This window comes from Bubalus bubalis, chromosome 24 (genome assembly GCF_019923935.1).
Source record: "Bubalus bubalis isolate 160015118507 breed Murrah chromosome 24, NDDB_SH_1, whole genome shotgun sequence".
Lineage (NCBI taxonomy): Eukaryota > Metazoa > Chordata > Mammalia > Artiodactyla > Bovidae > Bubalus > Bubalus bubalis.
Genome location: NC_059180.1, coordinates 22377854 through 22403006, shown reverse-complemented (window position 1 = coordinate 22403006; position 25153 = coordinate 22377854). Strand labels below are relative to the sequence as shown.

General features: G+C 45.9%; 1 protein-coding gene across 3 annotated transcripts in view; it reads left to right on the top strand.

Annotated features, from left to right (window-relative positions):
• Positions 1-12435: 12435 nt before the first annotated feature.
• The window catches only part of EEF2K (eukaryotic elongation factor 2 kinase), a 71243-nt gene continuing 58525 nt past the window's right edge, over positions 12436-25153 (top strand). For all 3 annotated transcript variants that reach the window (XM_006061851.4, XR_006548320.2, XR_006548321.2), the window contains exon 1: positions 12436-12775. The gene's annotated coding sequence lies outside the window, so the exon portion shown is untranslated. The remainder of the gene's footprint in view (positions 12776-25153) is intronic.

Here is a 25153-nt window from a genome sequence, read left to right as displayed (position 1 = left end):
ACCGTCTTCTCTGCTGCTACCGCTAAGTCACTTCAGTCGCAGCCGACTCTGTGCGACCCCATAGACGGCAGCCCACCAGGCTCCCCTGTCTCTGGGATTCTCCAGGCAAGAACACTGGAGTGGGTTGCCATTTCCTTCTCCAATGCATGAAAGTGAAAAGTGAAAGTGAAGTCCCTCAGTGGTGTCCGACCCTCAGCGACCCCCATGGACTGCAGCCTACGAGGCTCCTCCATCCATGGGATTTTCCAGGCAAGAGTACTGGAGTGGGGTGCCATTGCCTTCTTCAGTCTTCTCTGCCTGCGGGCTTTCCAAATAAAGTTGCTGTTCCTTGGCCCAGAACCTCCTCTCTTGATTTATTGGCCTGTTGTGTGTGTAAGCAGTATGAACTTGGACTCCATAACACAACCCTAGCCCTTCCCACTCTCTCTCTCTGATAATTCAAGTGAGCATTTATCCAGCACCTCCTAGACCAGATAAGGCAAAAATCAGGTCTTCTGGGAGAAAAACTGTTTCCAGAGCTGCCTGAGAACCCTCATGCCAGTTGCTTCAACAGAACAAAAATCCAGTGGGAGCAAGGCCATGACTTATCTGCTCCAGTGAGCAGGCCTGACTCCCTGCAGGCCTCTGCAGAAGTGCTGACTCAGCTTCCCTGGTGTGTTCTGCCTTAAGGGTGAGTCTGGGAGGACAGTTCCTACGCAAAAGCCAGGCCCAGGCAGGCAAGGGTGGGGAGGCCTTGGAAACCAGGGCAACTGGACTCTGTTTATCTTTTGCTTTTTTTTTTAAAGTGACAGTTAAAAATAACTTTTGCTAAAGTAATAAATACGTGTTTCTTATAGAAACTCCAGGCCAAAAAAGAAAAGTGCAAATAAAAGAATAAAATCATCTTTAATTTCTCCACATAGTTAAACTCTGCCAACACTTCAGTAAAGAAAGGTGCTTTTCTGTGGCGGATTCATTTTGATATTTGGCAAAACTAATACAATTATGTAAAGTTTAAAAATAAAATAAAATTTTTTTAAAAAAGGTGCTTTTTTGTCTTTTTAAATGTGAAATATAATGTAATGCATGCTCATTGTAAATTTTTTTCAAATGTCAAATCTGTATAAAATTAAAGGGAAGTTCTCTTCCTCACTACTTCCCTCCTTCGAAACCAAATCCCACAACTCATTGTAATGAGTAACAGTTTAGCTGTATCCTGCTAGATCTTTTCCTATGCATTGAAAAAAGTAAAAGTGTTAGTCATGTCCAACTTCTGTGACTCCATGGACTATATAGCCCACCAGGATTCTCTGCGGAGAAGGCACTGGCAACCCACTCCAGTACTCTTGCCTGGAAAACCCCATGGACAGAGGAGCCTGGTGGGCTGCACTCCATGGGGTCACTAAGAGTCGGACACGATTGAGTGACTTCACTTTCATTTTTCACTTTCATGCATTGGAGAAGGAAATGGCAACCCACTCCAGTGTTCTTGCCTGGAGAGTCCCAGGGATGGAGGAGCCTGGTGGGCGGCCGTCTGTGGGGTCGCACAGAGTCAGACACGACTGACATGACTTAGCAGTAGCAGCAGGATTCTCTGTCTGTGGAGTTCTCCAGGCAAGAACACTGGAGTGAGTAACCATTCCCTTCTCCAGGGGACCAACCCAGGGATTGAACCTGGGTCTCCTGCATTGCAGGCAGACTCTTTACAGCCTGAACCACCAGAAAAGCCTGTAACAGTACCGGGGCAAACGTATCTAAAGGTCCACACACGCCCCACCTAATCCTGGAATTTGCCTTGTGCAAGGGAAAGAAAGACACTGTCCAAAAGATAGAAGAGTAGTCATTTCATAGCTTCTGCTAGTCTTTCTGTAGCTACAGGTAGGTCATTGAATGGCCCTGTGATGGCTTTGTACACAGTAGGCCCTACACCTCCTGAGCCAGGGAGGACTTCCAAGGATTTTTTTTTTAAGTTTCTGCTTAAAAGCATCCCATTGTGGTTCCGGGGGGTGGGGTGAGGGGGATGTAGGGGATGAATAGATGAAGGGTTTTTAAGACAGTGAAGCTGCTCTGTATGATACTAAACATAACACTTGATGCATGTCACTGTAAATTAGACCAAACTCATAGAATGTACGGGACTTCCCAAGTGGCACAGTGGTAAAGAATCCACCTGCCAACGCAGGAGATGCAAGAGATGTGATTCCATCCCTGGGTTGGGAAGATCCCCTAGAGGAGGAAATGGCAACCCACTCCACTATTCTTGCCTGGAAAATCCCATGGACAGAGGAGCCTGATGGGCTAGTCCCAGCAGGCTACAGTCCATGGGGTTGCAACTTGCAAAGAGTCAGACATGACTGAGCACTCGTGCACATAGAAGGTATACAACCAAGAGTGAATTCTAATATAAACTGTGGGCTCTACCTGACTGTGATGTGTCAGTGTAGGTTCGTTAATTGTAACACATGGTGGGGGATGTTGATAATGGGGGAGGCTATTCTTGTCTTGTGTGGGGGCAGGACGGATACAGGAAATCTCCCGTACCTTCCATTCAGTTCCACTGTGAACCTAAAACTGCTCTATAACTCCCAAGGCCTCCTGTGGACAGGGAATCAGAGCAGCCTGCACTTAGAAGCATTTTGTTCCCATGGCATTTGTGGCTGGAGCGGTTCTCCAACCCTCCCTGAGCCTGTGGGCGGATTACTCACATCCTTTGAAGTGGGGAGCAGCCAGGTACCTAGACTGGGCTAGAGCCCTCTTCCTGGTGAGCTCTCTTCTGAGTCACACCCTGAAGCACCCTGAAGATACCGTGAGCCCTTTTTTGAGGCTAACAGTTTCATCGTGATATAATTCACATATCATACAAGACCCCTCTTTAAAGTGTATAGCTTATTGTTAAGTATAATTATGCATAATTATGCAACCATCCCCACAATCAATTTTAAGATATTTTCATCTAAAAAGAAACACGTGTTAGTAGTCACTCTCCATTCCCCACAAACTCCCTTCCCAGCCCCCCAGGCAACCACTAATTCGCCTTCCATCTCAAAGAATTTCCTTATTCTGGCCATTTCATATAAATGAAATCGTATATCTGTTGCCTTTTGCGTCTGGCTCCTTTCACTTAGCATGTTGTTTTTAAGTTTTATCCATGTTTTAGCATTTATCAGTACTTTACTCGTTTTTATTGCTGAATAATATACCCCATTTTAATTATCCATTCATTGGTTGATGGACATTTGGTTGTCTTCACCTTTCTCCTATTGTGAATAATGCTGCTGTGAACATTTTTACAGATGTTTTTGTGCAGACATATGTTTTCATTTCTCCTGGATATATACTGGGGAGTGGAATTCCTACGTTATATGGTAACCCCATGCTTAATTTTTTTGAGAAACTGTCAAGTGGTTTTCCATTTTCCTGCTTGCAGTGAATGAGTTTCCCAGTTTCTTCACATCCTTGCTGGCACTTGTTATCTGACTTTTGAGTATAGCCATCCTAGCGGATTCAGTTTTGAGTTGCATTTTTCCAATGACTAATGATGTTGAGGATCTTTTCATGTGCTTATTAGCCATTTGTATATCTTCTTTGTAGAACTGTCTGCTCCAATCTTTAACCCATTTTGAAATTGAGTTATCTTTTTATTATTTGAGTTATGAGTTCTTTATATATTCTAGCTATAAATCCCTCATCAGATATATGATTTATGAATATTTTCTCCCATTCTCTGAATTGTTTTTTCACTTTCTTGATGATATTTTTTGCATCCTGTGGGTTAGTGAGTCCCGTGATTACTCTGCTGGAGGGAAAGAGAGGGGAAAAAAAATCCTGGGGGCAGGGAGAGGGGCTTTTCTAATACAAGTGGGGATTTTGTCCTTCAGTGCTTGGAGAGGAGATGTTTGTCCACATGAGAGAAGAAAGGGCAGGCTTCAGTACATGGAGTAAGGCTTGGAACTAGAGTGCGCCAAGAAACACTGTGAGCGGTTTATTTTTCCTCTTGGATACTATCAAAATGAGGGTACAGTTTCATTTCTACCCTTCTGTGTTTAATTCTGTTATTCCACACTCTTCAGTAAAGTCCGAACAGCTTTATGTGGTGGTTAACTGGGGTGATTAAGGATCAAGTTAAAACCAAGAATGATCTGGTTCACATCGCCTTGCTTCTGGGTCTGGGGCACCTGAAGCTCCTGGAAATGATACCTTCAGTGCCGACTCTTTGCGACCCCGTGGACTATAGCCCGCCAGGCTCCTCTGTCCATGGGATTCTCCAAGCAAGAACACTGGAGTGGGTTGCCATTTCCTACTCTAGGGGATCTTCCTACTCCAGGGGATCAAACCCGCATTTCTGCATTGAAAGTTGGAGTTCCACCGCTGGAGCCACCTGGGAAGCCTTCAGAGTGCAACTCAAATGTCATCTCATCAGAGAATCCTTTCTAACTGCATTTGCCTTTATAATCTCTTATTACCCCTTACAATTCTCTCTCATAGCAAACCCTGCAGTTTGTATTGGGAATCATAACTGCTTAATTGCTTTAAGAACAAATACCCACAGATAAATAACAAGGATAGCACAAGAAACTATATTCAATATTCTATAATAACTGATAATAGAAAAGAATGTGAAAAAGAAAAAAAATATATATATATATCATTTTGCTGTACACCTGAAACTAACACAATTGTTACACAAAGTGATTCAGTTACACACATATATACATATTATTTTTCAGATTGTTTCTCTATTTTATATATAGTAGTGTATATCTGTAAATTCCTAATTTATCCCTTTCCTCTTTGGTAACTTTTATGAAAAGGCAAAATGATAGGATGCTGAAAGAGGAACTCCCCAGGTCGGTAGGTGCCCAATATGCTATTGGAGATCAGTGGAGAAATAACTCCAGAAAGAATGAAGGGATGGAGCCAAAGCAAAAACAATACCCAGTTGTGGATGTGACTGGAGATAGAAGCAAAGTCCAGCCCCCCAGGAAACCACTAATCTGCCTTCCATCTCAAAGAACTTCCTTATTCTGGCCATTCCGTATAAATGAAATCATATATCTGTTGCCTTTGGTGTCTGGCTCCTTTCACTTAGCATGTTGTTTTTAAGTTTTATCCATGTTTTAGCATTTATCAGTACTTCACTCCTTTTTATTGCTGTTAAGAGCAATATTGCATAGGAACCTAGAATGTCAGGTCCATGAATCAAGGCAAACTGGAAGTGGTCAAACAAGAGATAGTGAGAGTGAACGTCGACATTCTAGGAATCAGCGAACTAAAATGGACTGGAATGAGTGAATTTAACTCAGATGACCATCATATCTACTACTGCGGGCAGGAATCCCTCAGAAGAAATGGAGTAGCCATCATGGTCAACAAAAGAATCCCAAATGCAGTACTTGGATGCAATCTCAAAAACGACAGAATGATCTTTGTTCATGTCCAAGGCAAACCATTCAATATCACAGTAATCCAAGCCTATGCCCCAACCAGTAACGCTGAAGTTGAATGGCTCTATGAAGACCTACAAGACCTTTTAGAACTAACACCCAAAAAAGATGTCCTTTTCATTATAGGGGACTGGAATGCAAAAGTAGGAAGTCAAGAAACACCTGGAATAACAGGAAAATGTGGCCTTGGAGTACAGAATGAAGCAGGGTAAAGGCTAATAGAGTTTTGCCAAGAGAACCCACTGGTCATAGCAAACACCCTCTTCTAACAACACAAAAGAAGACTCTACACATGGACATCACCAGATGGTCAACACCAAAATCAGATTGATTATAATCTTTGCAGCCAAAGATGGAGAAGCTCTATACAGTCAGCAAAAACAAGACTGGGAGCTGACTGTGGCTCAGATCATGAACTCCTTACTGCCAAATTCAGACTGAAATTGAAGAAAGTAGGGAAAACCACTAGACCATTCAGTGGTTTTAAATCATATCATAAATCAAATCCCTTATGATTATACAGTGGAAGTGAGAAAAAGATTTAAGGGCCGAGATCTGATAGACAGAGTGCCTAATGAACTATGGACGGAGGTTCGTGACATTGTACAGCCGACAGGGATCAAGACCATCCCCATGGAAAAGAAATGCAAAAAAGCAAAATGGCTGTCTGAGGAGGCCTTACAAATAGCTGTGAAAAGAAGAGAAGCGAAAAGCAAAGGAGAAAAGGAAAGATATAAGCACCTGAACGCAGAATTCCAAAGAATAGCAAGGAGAGATAAGAAAGCCTTCTTCAGCGATCTATGCAAAGAAATAGAGGAAAACAACAGAATGGGAAAGACTAGGGATCTCTTCAAGAAAATTAGAGATACCAAGGGAACATTTCATGCAAAGATGGGCTCGATAAAGGACAGAAATGGTATGGACCTAACAGAAGCAGAAGATATTAAGAAGAGGTGGCAAGAATACACAGAACTGTACAAAAAAGAGCTTCATGACCCAGATAATCACGATGGTGTGATCACTTACCTAGAGCCAAACATGCTGGAATGTGAAGTCAAGTGGGCCTTAGAAAGTATTGCTACGAACAAAGCTAGTGGAGGTGATGGAATTCCAGTTGAGCTATTTCAAATCCTGAAAGATGATGCTTTGAAAGTGCTGCACTCAATATGCTAGCAAATTTGGAAAACTCAGCAGTGGCCACAGGACTGGAAAAGGTCAGTTTTCATTCCAATCCCAAAGAAAGGCAATGCCAAAGAATGCTCAAACTACCGCACAATTGCACTCTCAAACTACCACACAATTGCACTCATCTCACGTGCTAGTAAAGTAATACTTACAATTCTCCAAGCCAGGCTTCAGCAATACGTGAACCATGAACTCAGATGTTCAACCTGATTTTAGAAAAGGCAGAGGAACCAGAGATCAAATTGCCAACATCCGCTGGATCATGGAAAAAGCAAGAGAGTTCCAGAAAAACATCTATTTCTGCTCTATTGACTATGCCAAAGCCTTTGACTGTGTGGATCACAATAAACTGTGGAAAATTCTGAAAGAGATGGGAATACCAGACCACCTGATCTGCCTCATGAGAAACCTATATGCAGGTCAGGAAGCAACAGTTAGAACTGGACATGGAACAACAGACTGGATCCAAATAGGAAAAGGAGTACCTTAAGGCTGTATATTGTCACCCTGCTTATTTAACTTATATGCAGAGTACATCATGAGAAACGCTGGGCTGGAAGAAACACAAGCTGGAATCAGGATTGCCAGGAGAAATATCAATAACCTCAGATATGCAGATGACACCACCCTTATGGCAGAAAGTGAAGAGGAACTCAAAAGCCTCTTGATGAAAGTGAAAGTGGAGAGTGAAAAAGTTGGCTTAAAGCTCAACATTCAGAAAATGAAGATCATGGCATCTGGTCCCATCACTTCATGGCAAATAGATGGGGAAACAGTGGAAACAATGTCAGACTTTATTTTTCTGGGCTCCAAAATCACTACAGATGGTGACTGCAGCCATGAAATTAAAAGACGCTTACTCCTTGGAAGGAAAGTTATGACCAACCTACATAGCACATTGAAAAGCAGAGACATTAGTTTGCCAACAAAGGTCTGTCTAGTTAAGGCTATGGTTTTTTCCAGTGGTTATGTATGGATGTGAGAGTTGAACTGTGAAGAAAGCTGAGTGCTGATGAATTGATGCTTTTGAACTGTGGTGTTGGAGAAGACTCTTGAGAGTCCCTTGGACTGCAAGGAGACCCAACCAGTCCATGCTAAAGGAGATCAGTCCTGGGTGTTCATTGGAAGGACTGATGCTGAAGCTGAAACTCCAATTCTTTGGCCACCTCATGCGAAAAGTTGACTCTTTGGAAAAGACCCTGATGCTGGGAGGGACTGGGGGCAGGAAGAGAAGGGGACGACAGAGGATGAGACGGATGGATGGCATCACTGACTCAATGGACATGATTTTGGGTAAACTCCGGGAGTTGGTGATGGACAGGGAGGCCTGGCGTGCTGCGATTCATGGGGTCGCAAAGAGTCGGACACGACTGAGCGACTGAATTGAACTGAACTGAACTGAACCTTAGGTATGTTTTCTATGTTTGTGTGTCTATTTCTGTTTTGTAAATAAGTTCGTTTGTACAATTTTTTTTTTTAGGTTCCACATGTAAGTGATATCATGTTTGTCTTTCTCTGACTTACTTCACTTAGTATGATAATCTCCAGATCCATCCATTTTGCTTCAAATGGCATTATTTCAGTCTTTATTATGGCTGAGTAATAATCCATTACATATGTATATATATGAAAAGTGAAAGTGTTACTCATTCAGTCTTGTTCAACTCTTTGTGACCCCATGGACTGTAGCCCACCAGGCTCCTCTGTCCATGGAATTCTCCAGACAAGTACACGGGAGTAGGTAGCCATTCCCTTCTTCAGAGGATCTTCCAGATAAGACCCGGGGATCGAACCCGGGTCTCTGGCATTGCAGGAGGATTCTTTACCATCTGAGCCACCAGGTAAGCCCATATGTGTGTGTATGTATACACGCACCACATCTTCTTTATCCATTCATCTGCTGATGGACATTTAGATTACTTCAAAGAGATTCTCTTTTAAAATGGCTGCTATAAAAGACCCAAATTGGTATCTCATTGGCTTGAGTTCGGTCACATTCTCTTCCCAGAACCAATGAACGGGGCAAAAGGGATGGAATATACTGACTGACCAGGTCTAGTCATGTGTCCAATCTTAGAGCCAGGAGAGTGGAGAGGGCTGTTCTCATGAACTGAGAATAGGGTGTACTGGTTCCTTAAAGACAAAAGATGCTCATACACCAAAGAGAGGAAAAAAGAAGCCAAATTACTTGTCCAGAGCCACAGAGCTATAAGTAGAGCAGTTTTTTGTTTTTTTTTTTTTGGCCTTTCTTTGGGCTTGAACAGACTAGCTCAGACTCTGTTCTTGTCCAGCTTTCCCGTGGTTAAAATTTCCAGGTATAATTTTTTTATGCTGAAAGCCAAAGTGTTTTGGGTGACTAATGGAACCAATATTTCAAAAAAAAATGATATATATCTTCTAGATCTTGCATTTTCTGAAACTTGTAGTATTTAGGCCAAAGGGTAAAACACTCGATGACCAATGGTTTCAGGACCATTTCTTTTTTTTTCATTCCCTTCACCACCTTATGAGGTACTGCCTGAATGTCACCCTCTCCCCAAGCCTCATAAACTTGTACCTACTCCCTACAGAGACCACTGCAGCTGGTAAGCTGAAGTACTTCACTCTCCCAACAGAATCTGAATTTTCAGGGGCCACAAAAACTGGGCCTTCCCAGGTGGTGCAATGATAAAGAATCCTCATGCCAATGCAGGAGACACAAGAGACAGGGGTTTGATCCCTGGGTTGGGAAGATCCCCTAAAATAGGAAATGGCAACCCACTCCAGTATTCTTGCCTGGGAAATCGCATGGAAAGAGGAGCCTGGTGGGCTACAGTCCATAGGGTTGCAAAGAGCTGGACATGTCAAGCAACTGAGCACACACACAAAACTGAAGAGTCAAGACTTATTTATGGACAGGACACTCTAGGGGTTGGTCAATATATACCGAGACCTGGGTCAAAATCTGCAACTTCCTATGTAAACTTGGGAGAGTCACTTAACCTGCCTTAGTCTCCCTGCGTATGAAGTGGGGACGATAAGAGGATTATGACCAGAATCTAAAAAGATAATGTCTATAAAGCAGCAAATTTGGAAAACTCAGCAGTGGCCACAGGACTGGAAAAGGTCAGGTTTCATTCCAATCCCAAAGAAAGGCAATGCCAAAGAATGCTCAAACTACCACACAATTGCACTCATCTCACATGCTAATAAAATAATGCTCAAAATTCTCCAAGCCAGGCTTCAGCAATATGTGAACCATGAACTTCCAAATGTTCAAGCTGGTTTTAGAAAAGGCAGAGGAACCAGAGATCAAATTGCCAACATCCGCTGGATCATGGAAAAAGCAAGAGAGTTCCAGAAAAACATCTATTTCTGCTTTATTGACTATGCCAAAGCCTTTGACTGTGTGGATCACAATAAACTGTGGAAAATTCTGAAAGAGATGGGAATACCAGACCACCTGATCTGCCTCTTGAGAAATTTGTATGCAGGTCAGGAAGCAACAGTTAGAACTGGACATGGAACAACAGACTGGATCCAAATAGGAAAAGGAGTTCGTCAAGGCTATATATTGTCACCCTGTTTATTTAACTTATATGCAGAGTACATCATGAGAAACGCTGGACTGAAAGAAACACAAGCTGGAATCAGGATTGCCGGGAGAAATATCAATAACCTCAGATATGCAGATGACACCGCCCTTATGGCAGAAAGTGAAGAGGAACTCAAAAGCCTCTTGATGAAAGTGAAAGTGGAGAGTGAAAAAGTTGGCTTAAAGCTCAACATTCAGAAAACAAAGATCATGGCATCCGGTCCCACCACTTCATGGGAAATAGATGGGGAAACAGTGGAAACAGTGTCAGACTTTATTTTTCTGGGCTCCAAAATCACTGCAGATGGTGACTGCAGCCATGAAATTAAAAGACGATTACTCCTTGGAAGGAAAGTTATGACCAACCTAGATAGCATATTCAAAAGCAGAGATATTACTTTGCCAACAAAGGTTCGTCTAGTCAAGGCTATGGTTTTCCAGTGGTCATGTATGGATGTGAGAGTTGGACTGTGAAGAAGGCTGAGGGCTGAAGAATTGATGCTTTTGAACTGTGGTGTTGGAGAAGACTCTTGAGAGTCCCTTGGACTGCAAGGAGATCCAACCAGTCCATTCTGAAGGAGATCAGCCCTGGGATTTCTTTGGAAGGAATGATGCTGAAGCTGAAACTCCAGTACTTTGGCCACCTCATGCGAAGAGCTGACTCATTGGAAAAGACTCTGATGCTGGGAGGGATTGGGGGCAGGAGAAGGGGACGACAGAGGATGAGATGGCTGGATGACATCACTGACTCGATGGACGTGAGTCTGAGTGAACTCCGGGAGTTGGTGATGGACAGGGAGGCCTGACGTGCTGCGATTCATGGGGTCGCAAAGAGTCGGACACGACTGAGCGACTGATCTGATCTGATAAACCAGTTACCACACTGCCTGACACAAAGTGAATGTCCTGTAAATATCAGTTCTACACTGACTCGACGGACGTGAGTCTGAGTGAACTCCGGGAGTTGGTGATGGACAGGGAGGCCTGGCGTGCTGGGATTCACGGGGTCGCAAAGAGTCAGACACGACTGAGCGACTGATCTGATCTGATCTGATCACAACTCCAAAAAGGCTCATCAAAAAGGCATTGCAAATGACAGGTAGCCCTTGACCACAGAAACATATTTACAACCTAGTGTTGAATGGATAGGAGAAATAGGTAAGAGTCCACTCTTGTTAGGAAAAATGTAAACACTCCCACAATCATACCTAGATAACCCTGTCTCTGTGTTTCTGGCCTGCCTGCATACACTTGTTTCTCTGTGTTTGCCTGGGGCTCCTACCTTGGAAATCTTCTGGGCAAGTGTATCTCTATAAGCCTCAGTTTTATGATCTGTACAGTACAGCTACAAAGGTTGACATGAAGATAGTATGAGAAAAAACGCTTGATACATATCACTGTTATTTCTTTTTTTCTGTGCCCCCTGCAGTGGAAGCCCAGAGTCTGAACCACTGGACAGCCAGTGAAGTCTTAATTCTAAATTTAAGAGTTATGAAATTCTAAAATTTCACTAGGAAAATAGGAAGAATATAATATGAACTTGTTCACAGTGGTTATCATTAGTTTTATTTCCTTTTTTTCGTTATACTTTTCCATATTTATTCGTTCATTTCCCAGGTAAGCACTTGCTAGGTGCCAGGCCGGGAAGGATCCCCTGGTGGAGAGCATGACAACCCACTCCTGTATTCTTGCCTGGAGAATCCCATGGACAGAAGAGCCTGGCGAGCTACAGTCCATAGGGTCACACAGAGTCGGATACAACTGAAGCAACTTAGCACGCACGCAGATGCCTCTTAGCCGTTGCTAAGAGGACTACAGCAACGTACTATACAAATAATTACACAAATAATTGCCATAGTCATACATGCCTAAGTTTTTGCAAAGCAGAGATCAGACAAAAAGCGATTTCTGATTAAAAAAATATTTTAAGAGACGTACAATGAGATAGGATCATTACTGATTTTGGAAAGGATTCGAATACAGGAACTAGACAGGCAGCGGATGGAGAACCGGAGGGTGCGGTACGAGAGCAAGGGGTTAGCTGCCCCCCCTCAAATTACCCGCTGGGAGGGGGGGCCCCTTTGCAGTAGGTGGCCAGGCCCGCCCCAGGCGTTAGATCCGGAAGCTCTGTATTCAGCGGGCTAGTGAGCCGCAGACGCAGCGCCGGGAGGTCCACGCGGCGGCAGAAGGAGCCTGGGCGGCCGCTGGGGGCGGCCACGTGAGCGCCGCGGCCCCGCCCCGGCCCGCCGCCTCCGGCCCCAGCCCCAGCTCTGCCAGTGTGGGGATCCGCCTCCCGCAAGCCGCGCTGCCGCTGCAGCTGCCCCAGCTCCTCTCATGGTCGCCCTCGGAACGTTCCCCTAGCGCCCCGGGGTCATTCCAGCGGCTCCGCGCACCCCTCGCGCCCCGGGATCGTTCCTGCGGCCACCGCCGCCTCCCCGGAGCGCCGGCCCGCGCGCCCGGCTCGCCGCTCCCCGGCATTTTCGGGGGGCCCGCCCGCCCTGCACCCTGGAGCACCGGGCCACGAGCCTCTGCCAGCTCCTCTGGATCCTCGCGGCCGTGGGCAGCGGCTGCCGCGCCGGTCCGCCCGAGGCAGGTAGGTGGGGCCGCGGTTGGTCAAGGGGGCCGGGATCCGGCGCTGCAAACCTGCGCGCCCCGGTGCCGCCGGCGCCCGGAGCGCTCAGGGTCCGGTGCTTAAAAGCGGGGCTCGAGGCGGAAGGAGAATGTGAGGGTTCAGCTCTTCGGCTTTCACTGTTTGCTTCTGTAAAATGGGAGCGTCGTGCCGATTAACGGCAGAGCCTATTGGGAAAATACTTGGCACTCGATGGTGTAGGGGAGACAGCTTGGGGGCCTCCGCCTGGGGCGCCTCGGGGCCCGCAGAGGTGGGGGAGGGCTGCCTTCCTTTCCCCGCGGGGCCCGAAGCCTCATCCCCCACCTGGGCCCCCGAACAAGAGGCCCCAGTTCCAGGAACCTCAGGGACAGTGTCGACGCACCCTTGCTGCACTGTTGACTGCGAGAGTTTCGGGTGTTGGCAGGCCTAGTCGACAAGTGCGCCAAGGGGCCGGGCATCAGTATGCGGAGTGGCGGGGCGGGGGCCTCCCCGGGTGAGTCCCGGCCTAGATCCGCTGCGCCGGCCTCGGGGGTTGCGAGGAACCCGCCCAGCTGCGCCCTGGGTGAGACACCTGGGCTGCTGGGAGGAGGTGGCTAGTCTGCCGGAGGGGAAGTTCTGTGGGAGCCTGACTTCTGGGACCTCTGCCCTGGAAGCTGCTGCCTGGGGGCCGCTCAACCAGGAAATTGTCTACCCCTCTGATTTTACAGAGAAGGAAACTGAGGCCCAGGATAATCTAAGAGCAGGTACTAATGAGCAAGGTGGGCTAAGTGAAGGAATACAGAGCAAGCAGGTGGGAGCTGATAATGCCCTGTGTGTGGCGTGGGGGGTGGGGAGGCCTTGTGGGGGGTCATTGGGGAAGGCTTCCTGGAGGTGGTGATGGAAAGGATGCCTGTGGGAGGAGGTGGGATTTAGAGTTTCCTAGGTGTCCTTCTCCCTGGCCTCCACAGCACCTTTCATTTTTCACTCCAGGCATTTATTCAACACATACAATACAGCTACTGGGATTCAGGGGTAACATGATGGTTGGGATTGCCATCCCAGCTCCTCTCCTGTTCTTCTTCAAGAAAGGATGTGGGCTGCTGTCCCAAATTATCTTTTGTAGGGGGTGGGGAGAGAGGAAGTCAGGGTCTGAGGATCCCTTGAAATGATCTGTTTACATATGATCACTTGTGTACATTCTGTGATTTGCAGCAGGGTGGTGTGTGTGTGTGTGTGTGTGTGTGTGTGTGTGCGCACGTGTGCTTTGGGTGACAGGACAGTACTTTCTGGCTGACTAAGGATGTATCACTGATATGATCTTAAAACATTTTTAATGTATTATGTGGCAGAGATGGCTGTTGGTCACCATGTCCTCCTCTTCCTGGGATATCATCCTGGTTGCATTTCGTGGGCTCCCTTACAATTTGTTGGGCCACATAACTAAGTTTGGGCTTGTTGGAATGTGAGCAGAGATAGTGTGTGTCTCCCCAAGGCTGGACCCTAAAAACCTCCCCCGTTCTCCCATTTACCCGCAGAGTTGAGAGGACTGTGAGGGCCTGGCAGAGGGCAGAGCCACAGCCTGGAAGGAGGCTGGGCCTCTGATTGACAGGAGCTCTCCTTTCCACCTCTCTGGTGGTCTGTGACTATCTGCTGAAGAAACTGGGGCTTCAGGAAGCCCTGTGAAAAGTTGGTGGGTATGAGAGGGGCTTCTTGGTTGCGGCTTTCCCCTCGGGGTGATCTGGTGTTCCACAGGGGAGTGTCTTTAGGCCCTTTTTCTCACACTGATCAGATTCCCCCAAAGAAATCTGGTCCAGTCTTTGGCAGGGTTGACATCTAGGTGCCAGGACACAGAGAGCAGTGTGGAAGAAAGCTGAGGGTCACCAGCAGAAACTTGGATTTGTCCAGGCTCATTCTCTTAAGATTTACTCTTTCTGGTCTGATTCTTAAAGCTGATACAGGAAGTGTTGATGACCAGTACCGCATTCAATGTAATAGTGGCTTGCTGGACTGATTTAAAAATAAACATTTTTGTGCTGAGGAGATCAGTTCTGCTGATCAAGAAGCTGCAGATGTAACCCCAGTGAACTGAGAATATTCTAGAAGAAAGTGGCTATAGTGCTCACTGTAGGATAAAAGTGGCTTGGCCCTTCAAGTGTTGCTGAATTATACTCCTGCCACCAAGGCTGATGGGCACAAGAAGCAGGCTTCAAACAAAGGAAGAAGTGTCACTAACAGGCTTGATGATAAAGTAGAAGACAGTCTCTTGTTCCCCAAAGACCCAGGGTTGCGGAACACCCAGAGAAGCATTTCAGATGGCTAGAAAATCAGAGGGCAGACAATGTTCAGTTCTCCAGCTGGGACACTTTCTAGACCTCACAAGGATTCCACAGGAAGTGGCCAAAATGCAGGAGGCTCAACTGAGAACATGTCTCTGGGCCAGTGGTTCTTGAATTTTGGTGCATATCCACACCACCTGGAGGAATTGTTTAAACATGGCTTGCCGGGCCCACCCCCAGAGTTTACTTGAGTAGGACTGGGAGGGGGCCCCAGAATTTGCACATGTGACAAGCACAAAGTGGGACCTGCTAGTTGTCCCAGGAATCACAGTTTAAAAGTGGTTTAGCAAGTCAGGGCTGAGCAAAACCCTGGATGGATCTGCAGTGGCTGCAAACCCACCTCCCCTGCCTTCTAGCCGCAGGATTTGGGGCAAGACAGTTCACCTCTCTGTTCCTCAGTTTCCTCATCTGTAGGATGAAGCTAATGGTGCCAAACTCCTGGAGCTCCAGCGAGGCTTCCTGGAGGAGGTGACATCTATCTAACCTGAGACCTGAGGGATGAGCAGAATTGGCTCAGGAATGGGTAGGGAGAGCAGGCTAGGCCGTGTGCCAAACAGATGGCACCGTGTGGGTGAGCCCAGGGAGCGGGGAACCCTTGCTCTCCAGGGGGCTGAGAGGAGTGATGGAGCAGGAGCTTTGTGCGTGGTGCTGGAAAGCTGTGACTCTGTTCTGGGCTACGTGTCTCAGGACAGGATTGCAGTGCAGGGGAGGCTGACCAGGGTGCCGAAAACGGGCCTCAGGGATGGGATGGGCCTGATAGCAGCGCAAGTTACTTCTGTCCACATTCCACGTAGCCCCCTGGCCTCACCTAGATGCAAAAGGATTTGGGCAGGGGTGCGCAAAACACAGTGGACAGCTGGCTTCTGTGCCACAGACCAGCTCTCTCACCTCTTCTCCACCTTGCTCACACTGCCCCACTTTGATAGATGAGTGAATTATGCAGATGAGAAAGCTGAGTTTCAGAGAGGTTAGGTAATTTGCCCAACTGCACTTGGCTAGTAGTGGCATAGCCTGGACTTGAACCCAGATCCATTCATCTCCAAAGCTTGTTGGGCCCAATCCTGGTCTTGGCTGCTTTTTGAGGGCCTCCCCATGATTCAGGCTTTCCCACTTGGGTTTTCCCACATACTCAGCTGTGTCTCCTGGCTAAGTAAACCCTAGATGGCTTGTAATTGTAACCTGATAGTCTCTCTATTCCTCCATGCCTACAATGCCCATTATATCTGCAGAAATGGCCCACTTTTCTCCAGTTACTCATTCGTTCATGCACTCTGCATTTCTAGGGAACCTTGTGTGTGCCAGACATTGTACTCGGGGCTAGGAACTAGAAGGACTAAGACACGGCCCCTTTTGCTCCAGACACTCACATGGTCTGGGCACGGAGAGGCTATGTAAACACAGAGTTGCCCTGAGAAGTGAGACACGCTGTCTCTCTGGTCTGACCCACCAAGAGTACAGAGTGTCCTGGGAACATGAGAAGGGTGCAAATAATTAAAAATTAAAATTCAGGCCCTCTTGTGCATTTTGTTCATTGAAGCTATACCTACAATATTGTGCTTTGTATTCTAAAAGGCATATTTTTGGTTTTTAAAACAATAACCTTTGAATCATAATGGCTTCCTATGAACAAAGCACAGTGAATTGCAGTGATGTTTTTATGAGCCTTAGCAGAGTGAATGTTGACTTGTCTTCCTGGGTTCAGCTGTGGGTTGCTGCTCTCATTAGTGAGTAAGCTGATTTCTCTGTCTCTTTCTGGTATGCATGGAGATGTGTTTTTAAAAGAGAAGAGGAGGGAAGGTGGATGGGAACGTCTCCTTGGAATGCCACCAGAGTCATTCTAGAGCAGGGTTTCTCAGCCTCAGGACTATTGACAGTTTGGCTGGACAGCTCTTTGTAGTGGGATCTATCTTGTGACAGCCAGAGGTATCTCCAGTCATTGCCAAGTTCCCCTGTGAGGGCAAAATTGCCCTACTGTCTAGACTGTATTTGTTTCCTGTTGCTATTGTAACAAATTGCCACAGATTTAGTGCCTTAAAACAACAGATTTCTTTCCTTATGGTTCTGGAGGTGAGAAATTCAAAAGCCAGGATAGCCAAGTTCAAAAGCAGGGCTATGTTCTGTCTGGAGACTGCAGGGAAAATCTGTTTCTCTGCCTTTTCCAGCTTCTACAAGCCTCCAGCATGGCATAACTTCCCCTCTCTTCCCTTCCCCTGTCTTCCAGGCCAGCTGCATAGCATCTTCAAATCTTTCTCTATGACTCCTTTTTCATTGTCACGTCTCTTGTTCTGACTCCTGCCTCCTTTTTATAAAGACTCACTTGATAATCCCAGATAATCTTTCATCTCAAGACCCTTCATTTAGTCCTCCCTGCAAAGTTGATTTTGCCACATAAGGGAGTATATTTGCAGGCTTTGGAAATTAGGGTGTGGATATCTTTGTTGGAGGGGGGCATTAGTCTGCCCACGAATAGACTTTTGGGTTTCTGGGTATAATGGAAACCCAGAGAAGTCTTTCTCGAGAGGGTAAAAATTTGAGCTGGATTTTGAAGGGAACAGAAGGATTTGGCAGCAGTTGGGAGAGGCATTCCAGAAAGAGGGTCCTTCAGGTGCAGGGCAGGGACATGAGGACTTGGTCATGAATAGTGAGTGGTTCTTGGGTGGGGACATCTGTAAATCAGTCCTTTTACTCTGGCATTCTGACATGAACTGTATTCTTTCTTGAGATAGTTTTAATAACTGTTTATTTATGAATACCAACCGTATGCCGGGGATATGGTAGACACTGACCTAATTTTTAGCTGGAGGCTTGACTTAGTAACTCCTGATACGACACTTTTGTTATCATCCCTACCCCCAGCAAATAAATGAAATGCAGCCTGGAAAGGCATTTGATGAGCACTTCGGGCTCCTAGCTGGGGAACCAGGATTCAAGCTGGGTCCTGTGACTGCAGAATGCAGGGTCTTGTGCACAACACTGAGCTTTGTTTTTTTTCCAACTATTTTAAAATTGAAGTATAGTTGATTTACAGTATTATATTAGTTTAAAGTGTACAGCATAGTAATTGAATGTTTTTTATAGACTATGCTCTATTGAAAGTTATTACAAGATAATGGCTATAATTCCCTGTGCTGTAAATATATCCTTGTTGTTTCTCTAGTTTATACATAGTAGTCTGGATCTTTTAACGTGCCTCTCCATTTTAACCCTCTCCCCGCTGTGTTTTCTGTGTCTGTGAGTCTGTTTCTGTTTTGCTATAAACATTCATTTGTTATATTTTTAGATTCCACAAATAAGTGCTAACATACAGTATTCTCTGACTTGTTCACTAAGCATAATAATATCTAGGTCCATCCACATTACTGCAAATGGCAGAATTTCCTTACTTTTTGGTGGCTGGGTAATATTCCATTGTATATATGTGTATGTTTTTATATATTTATATAGGCTTCCCTGATAGCTCAGTACAAAGAATCCACCTGCCATGCAGGATACCTGGGTTTGATCCCTGGGTGGAAAAGATTCCCTGGAGAAGGAAGTGGCAACCCACTCCAGTATGCTTGCCTGGAAAATCCTCTGGACAGAGGAGCCTGGTGGGCTACAGTCCATGGAATCACAAGAATTGGACTTGACTTAGAAACTAAACCAGCACCACTATACACACACACACACACACAACATCTTATTTATCAGTTCATCTGTTGATGGACACAGGGTGCTTCCATATCTAGGCTGTTGTAAACAGTGCTGCTGTGAATGTTGAACATTGGATTCTTGTATCTTTTAGAATTGTTTTCTTTTTTTTTTGGATATATACCCAGGAGTGGAATTGCTAGATCCTATTACAGTTCCATTTTTAGCTTTTATACTATATTCCATATTTATACAGTCTATACTGTATTACATACTTACAAATTTGTAATTGGTGGCTTCACCGATTAAATTCCCACACAAAAGTGTACCTTTTCTCCACATCCTTGCCAACATTTTTATCTGTAGGCTTTTTGATGATAGCCATCCTGACAGGTGTGAGGTGGTATCTCATTATGGGTTTTTAAAAACATATTTATTTATTTATTTGTCTGTGTTGGGTCTTAGTTGTGGCTGGTGAGCTGTGTTGCCCTGTGGCATGTGGGATCTTGGTTCTCTGACCGGGGATCAAACCCACGTTCCCCGCATTGGAGGTGGATTCTTATCCACTGGACCACTGGAAAAGTCCCTCATTGTTGTTTTTATTTACGTTTCTCCAGTGATTGGGCTTCTCAGGTAGCTCAGTGGGTAAAGAATCCACCTGCAGTGTAGGAGACCTGGCAGACGCGAGTTCAACCCTGGGTTGGGAAGATCCCCTGGAGGAGGGCATGGCAACCCACTCCAGTATTCTTGCCTGGAGAATCCCATGGGCAGAGGAGCCTGGTGGGCTACAGTCCATAGGGTTGCAAAGGATTGGACATGACTGAGTGACTAAGCACACACACTCCAACAATTAGTGATGTTGAGCACCCTATGTGCCTTTCACCAGCTTTATGAGGTATAATTAACAAATAACAATTGTACATATTTAAGGTATACAATCAGAGAAGGCAGTGGCACCCCACTCCAGTACTCTTGCCTGGAAAATCCCATGGATGGAGGAGCCTGGTAGGCTGCAGTCCATGGGGGTCGCTGAGGGTCGGACACCACTGAGGGACTTCACTTTCACTTTTCACTTTCATGCATTGGAGAAGGAAATGGCAGCCCACTCCAGTGTTCTTGCCTGGAGAATCCCAGGGACAGGGGAGCCTGGTGGGCTGCCGTCTATGGGGTCACACAGAGTTGGACACGACTGAAGTGACTTAGTAGTAGCAGTAAGGTATACAATGTGATGAATTAATATACATATATTTGTGAAATGGTTACCACAATCAACCTAATTAATGCATCGATAATCTCATATAGTTACCATTTGTTTTATTTTGGTTTTGTGTGTGTGTGTGTGAGAGAACAGTTAAGATTTACTCTCTTAAGCAAATTTCAAGTACACAGTTCAGTATTATTAACTATAGTCAGCAGGCTGTACACTAGATCTCCAGGCCTCAGTTCATCGTATAACTGAAACTTTGTGGCCTTTGACATTCTCTTTCCACTTCCGCCACCCCACCCCCAGCCCCTGGCAACCACCACTCTACTCTCTTCTTCTCTGAGTTCGGCTTTTACAGACTCCACGTGTAAGTGAGATCATACAATATTTTTGTGTGTCTGGCTTGTTTCACTAACATAATGTCCTCCTGGTTATCCATGTTATTGCAAATGACAGGATTTCCTTCTTTTTTAAGACTGAGTAATATCCCATTGTGTACATAATACATGAACTTAGGCAAACTCCAGGAGCTAGTGAGGGACAGGGAGGCCTGACATGCTGCAGTCCGTGGGGTTACAAAGAGCCAGATACGACGTAGCGACTGAACAACAACAACAAATAGATATACCACATTTTCTTTATCCATTCATGTGTCAGACACCTAGGTATGTTTCCATACCTTGGCTATCGTGAATAACGCTGCAGTGAACACGGGAATGCACCAAGATAAGTTTCTGTTTCTTGTTTGAAGGAAACTGGGAACTCAAGCTAGAGCCCAGGACATCCTTGGAACAAGCCAGGAGCAGTCCAGGGCAGCCTGGGTCTGCTCAGTTTCCCTCCCTGGAGTGGCCCTGTCCGAGATGGGCAGTCTTTTATTTCTCTGCCCAGTGTCACCTGTCACTGCCAGAAGGGAGAGTCCACATTGAGAGCTTAGCACGGTGCCTTGGACACAGCAAGCTGTCCACATGTGTTACTTGTCTGTCTTAGTTCAGTAAACATTGTGCATTTTTGTGGCCAATGGGAGCAAAGGCCTCTTCTGCTTTCTTATCACTCATTTGCTGCATAAAAACCACATCTGTCTTGGGTAAGATGAACTCATGAGAAACCCATCGTTCCTTCTGGTTGGTGGGATAAGACAGAGAGTTCCTGGATAGAACTAGAAATCATCATACTAAGTGAAGTAAGTCAGACAGAGCAAGACAAATATGATATGAAATCACTTATAGGTAGAATCTAAAATAAAGATACAAATGAACTTATTTACAAAACAGAAATAAGCTCACATAGAAAACACACTTACCAAAGAGGAAAGGGAAGGAAGGGATAAATTAGGGATTTAGGATTAACAGATACACCCTACTGTATATAAACTAGCTAAACTACAGGGATTTTAGTGTGTAGCACAGGAAACTGCATTCAATATCTTGTGATAACCTATAATGGAAAGGAATCAGAAAAAGAATATATATGTACAACTGAATCACTTTGCTGTGTACCTGAAACTAACATGATATTGTAAATCAACTATACTCATAATATTTTAAAAAAGAGAGTTCTTGGCATGGTATCTAAAGGAAGCAGCAGAAGACCTACCAGTCTGGGAGTGGCGGAATGGAGGAGGGAAGTAATGAGGGGAAGTGGAACTTCAGTTTCATTTGTCATATCAGAAAATCAGTAGATAACAAATAACCGAGAGGACTTCCCTAGTGATCCAGTGGTTAAGAATCTGCCTGCTCAGGCAGGGCACACAGGTTCGATCCCTGGACGGGGAAGATCCCACATGCCACAGGGTAATTAATCCTGTGCACCACAACCACTGAAGTCCATGTGCCATAGAACCTGTGCTCTGCACCCAGAGAAGCCACCGCAATGAGAAACCCACATACTGCAGCTGGAGAAAGCCTATGCACAGCAACGAAGACCCAGTGAAGCCAAAAATAAATAATTAAAAATAAGAAATAACAGAGAAAGCATATTACTTAGAGATATGCTGTTATCTACTAAGAGTCACGTCTAGAAATTTGGAAGTGGCTGCCCCTGGAGGTGGGAAGCAGAGCTGCCCATGTACTGCTGCACAGGTTGTTCACTAGAGCTGAGCATACCTAACCTGTGTGCTCATACACAGTGGCCCTCATAGGAAAGGAGTGTTGCTTTTAACTCTGTGCTTTAAGCTGTGTGTGAGTCCTTGGTTATATCCAACTCTTTGCGACCCCGTGGACTGTAGCCCTTCAGGTTCCTCTTTCCATGAAATTTTCCAGGCAAGAATACTGGAGTGGATTGCCATTTCCTTCTCCAGTGCTTTAATGAAAGATTTTTTTAAATTATGTGTAAATAACATACAGTGACCCTAAGTCCTGGTTGGGTTTTGGACTTTTCATGTTGCAGATGACACAAAACCTATGTGTACTCAACCAGATTGGCCCCCACATGCCCCAGAGGGCAAGGGTTTATTGTGTCATATAATCCAGAAGTTCAGGCAGGCAGTTTGGCTTCAAGGATGTTTGGATTCAGGATCTCAAATGGTATCATCACTATTCATTTTTCTCTGCATCTCTTGTTCTGCTCTTCACCAAATGTCAACCAGATGTTCTCTGATGACCTCAGCCCTTGTCTCAGATTAACATGCTGCAGGAAATGATTGATCTTCTCTTTTAGTTGCTCAAGCAAAAGCCCCAGGCTTACCTGGGATTGGGCCATAGTGGTTTGACTTGAGTCACATGTCCATCCCTGAGTCAGTCACTTTGAACAGCACATGCACGCTGTGATGGGCTTAGCAGGGTCATGTGACATACCCCGTTACCTGGGGCTGAATCCCCAACCCCAACCACATGACCTGAGAGCTGGGGACAAGCAGATCCCCAAACAGAAACAGGTGTATGACATGAGGTGACCCACAAGTCACCCGGTCCACTGTGGTTCAGTTAAGGACTGGTGAGTTCTGCTGTGTTGGGCATGTACTAGTGGGTATCCTGGCAGCTCAGCATGGCCCATGTTGGCTCTGGGGTGCTGGCTCCCAGGAGTGGCAGGTGGGAGATTCCAGCTCATTTCTGCAGCAGGAAGTCAGCTCCAGCGGGTGAGGGGAGCCCCAGGGAGGGCCGGTGTCACTGTGGCCTGGCCCACGGGACTTGACCTAGGCATTGCAGTCATCATTTCCTCCCCTGTGGCTGCCAGAGAAGCCCTTTATGGCAGGACACAGTGAGCAGTGGTTCGGCGGTCAGAGCCTAAGATAGCTTGCTCCCTGAGGCCCCCTGAAGAAGCTTGGCCTGGCTGCTAACCAGGCATCCAGGTCACCAGTCTGGCTGGGACCCAGGACTCGGCCCTGTTTAGTGATGGTAATAAAAATGATGATGGTAATTATAGCCTTAATGCTTGCTCTGTGCTGGCACTGTCAAGTCGGAGGGGTGAGTGCAGCTCTGCATCCCAGGTTACAGTGAGAACCCTGAGGCCAGGAGGTAAGGTCACACAGCTAAGAAGTGGCAGAGATGGGACTTGAACTTAGGCCCGACTCAGAGCTCTGCTCAGCTGCCTCTTCATAGAAGTATTTTCCCAGGATGTGTCACAAACTAGGAAGGAAATATGTGGATGTCTGAGTGAGGGCAGAGGAGAGCTTCTTGAGAATCCTGATGTCTTGGGAACCAAGGTTCTGCTCCTGGTCTCAGTCTCTCTGCTCACATAGAAGCCTTTTGTGGGCCAAACAAAGCCCAGGTTTGATGGAGATTCCTAGGAGGGTAGGTGTTGAAACAGGCATCGTGAGGCTGAGTTATGGGCCAGTGAGGGCTCCTTGCTTGTTTACAGGAATCCACCATCCTCCAGGGGCTCAGTCTTTATGGGCAGATGTGGAAGCAGCTACCACGTTAGGACTCTGGACTGAGACCACAGTTTTCCCAGGCTGACCTCCCCAGGCATCCGTTTGTCATAAGAGATATGATGTGACTTTTTATGACAGGGAAGAGAAGGGGCTCCTGGACCAGATAGAATTAGCCACTTGTAGGAAAAAAAGAAAACTATAATATGTTACATAAGTTTAGATAGCAAATTCTGAAGATTGTGAGTCCAGGATAATTATGCTCCCCATGATGTAAGATTATGCTGTTCCAGGCTCTCTCTATGTCATGACTCTGCCATCCTCAGCACATGGCTTCCTTCTCATGGATAAATTTAGCTGCTTGGGCTCCAGCCATCATACCTGCATTCCAGCCAGCAGGAAGGAGAGAGAGCAGAAAGGTATATTTCCTCTCTTAAAATTTTTATTTGTTTATTTATTTTTAACTTTTTATTTTGTGTTGGGGTATAGCCGATTAACAATGTTGTGATAGTTTCTCCTAATGTTTTTAAAAAATATTTATTTATTTATCTGGCTGTGCTGGGTCTTAGTTGTGGCGTATGGGATCTGGTTCCCTGATCTAGGCCCTCTGCATTGGGAATGCAGAGTCTTAACCCCCCTGGACCACCAGGCAAGTCTTACTGTGTAGCACACGGAACTATATTCAATATCCTGTGACAAGAATATGAAGAAGAATTTTTATATATAACTGAATCACTTTGCTGTGCAGCAGAAATTGACACAACATTGTAAATCAACTGTACTTGAATAAAATAAAATTTAAAAACCCTTCCCTAAAGTTGCATACAGCCCTTCTGCTCATATCCCCTTGGCCAGAACTTGGTGACATGGTCACCCCTAATTGCAAAGGAATCTGGGAAATGTAGACTTTGTTTTGAGTGGCCACATGCTTGGCTGAAAAGCCATGGTTCTGTTATTAAGGAGAGAAGAGCTGTTGGGGGGCAGGTGGCAGGCGTTGCCACAGCTGCCTTAAGAGCAAATTTCTGATCACCGAACAGCCTTAAAACAGACCCCCCTCGCTCAGTTCTGGAATCCGTTATCAAGTGCCTGCCGAGTACAAGGCACTGTGCCAGCTAGGGTCACAGCTGCTTGTCTGCAGCTCATTTTGTTTCCCAGGAATGAGGAAAAGGTCAGATCGGCGGTAGGACGTGGCCAAGGGCTGGGGTGCTGGTCTGAATTTCCCTGTGAACTACCGTGGAACCTCAGTTTGGCCATTTTCCCACTCAGCTCCCCTCACGGATGGGGGAGTTAGTGAGATGAACTAACGTAGTCCAGGTCGCCAGCAACACAGCTGGAATTTGCACCCTTGGCAGGCTGGCTTCTGAGCCCGGGCTCTTAACTGCTGGGCTACACTGCCTGGCAGTCTGAAG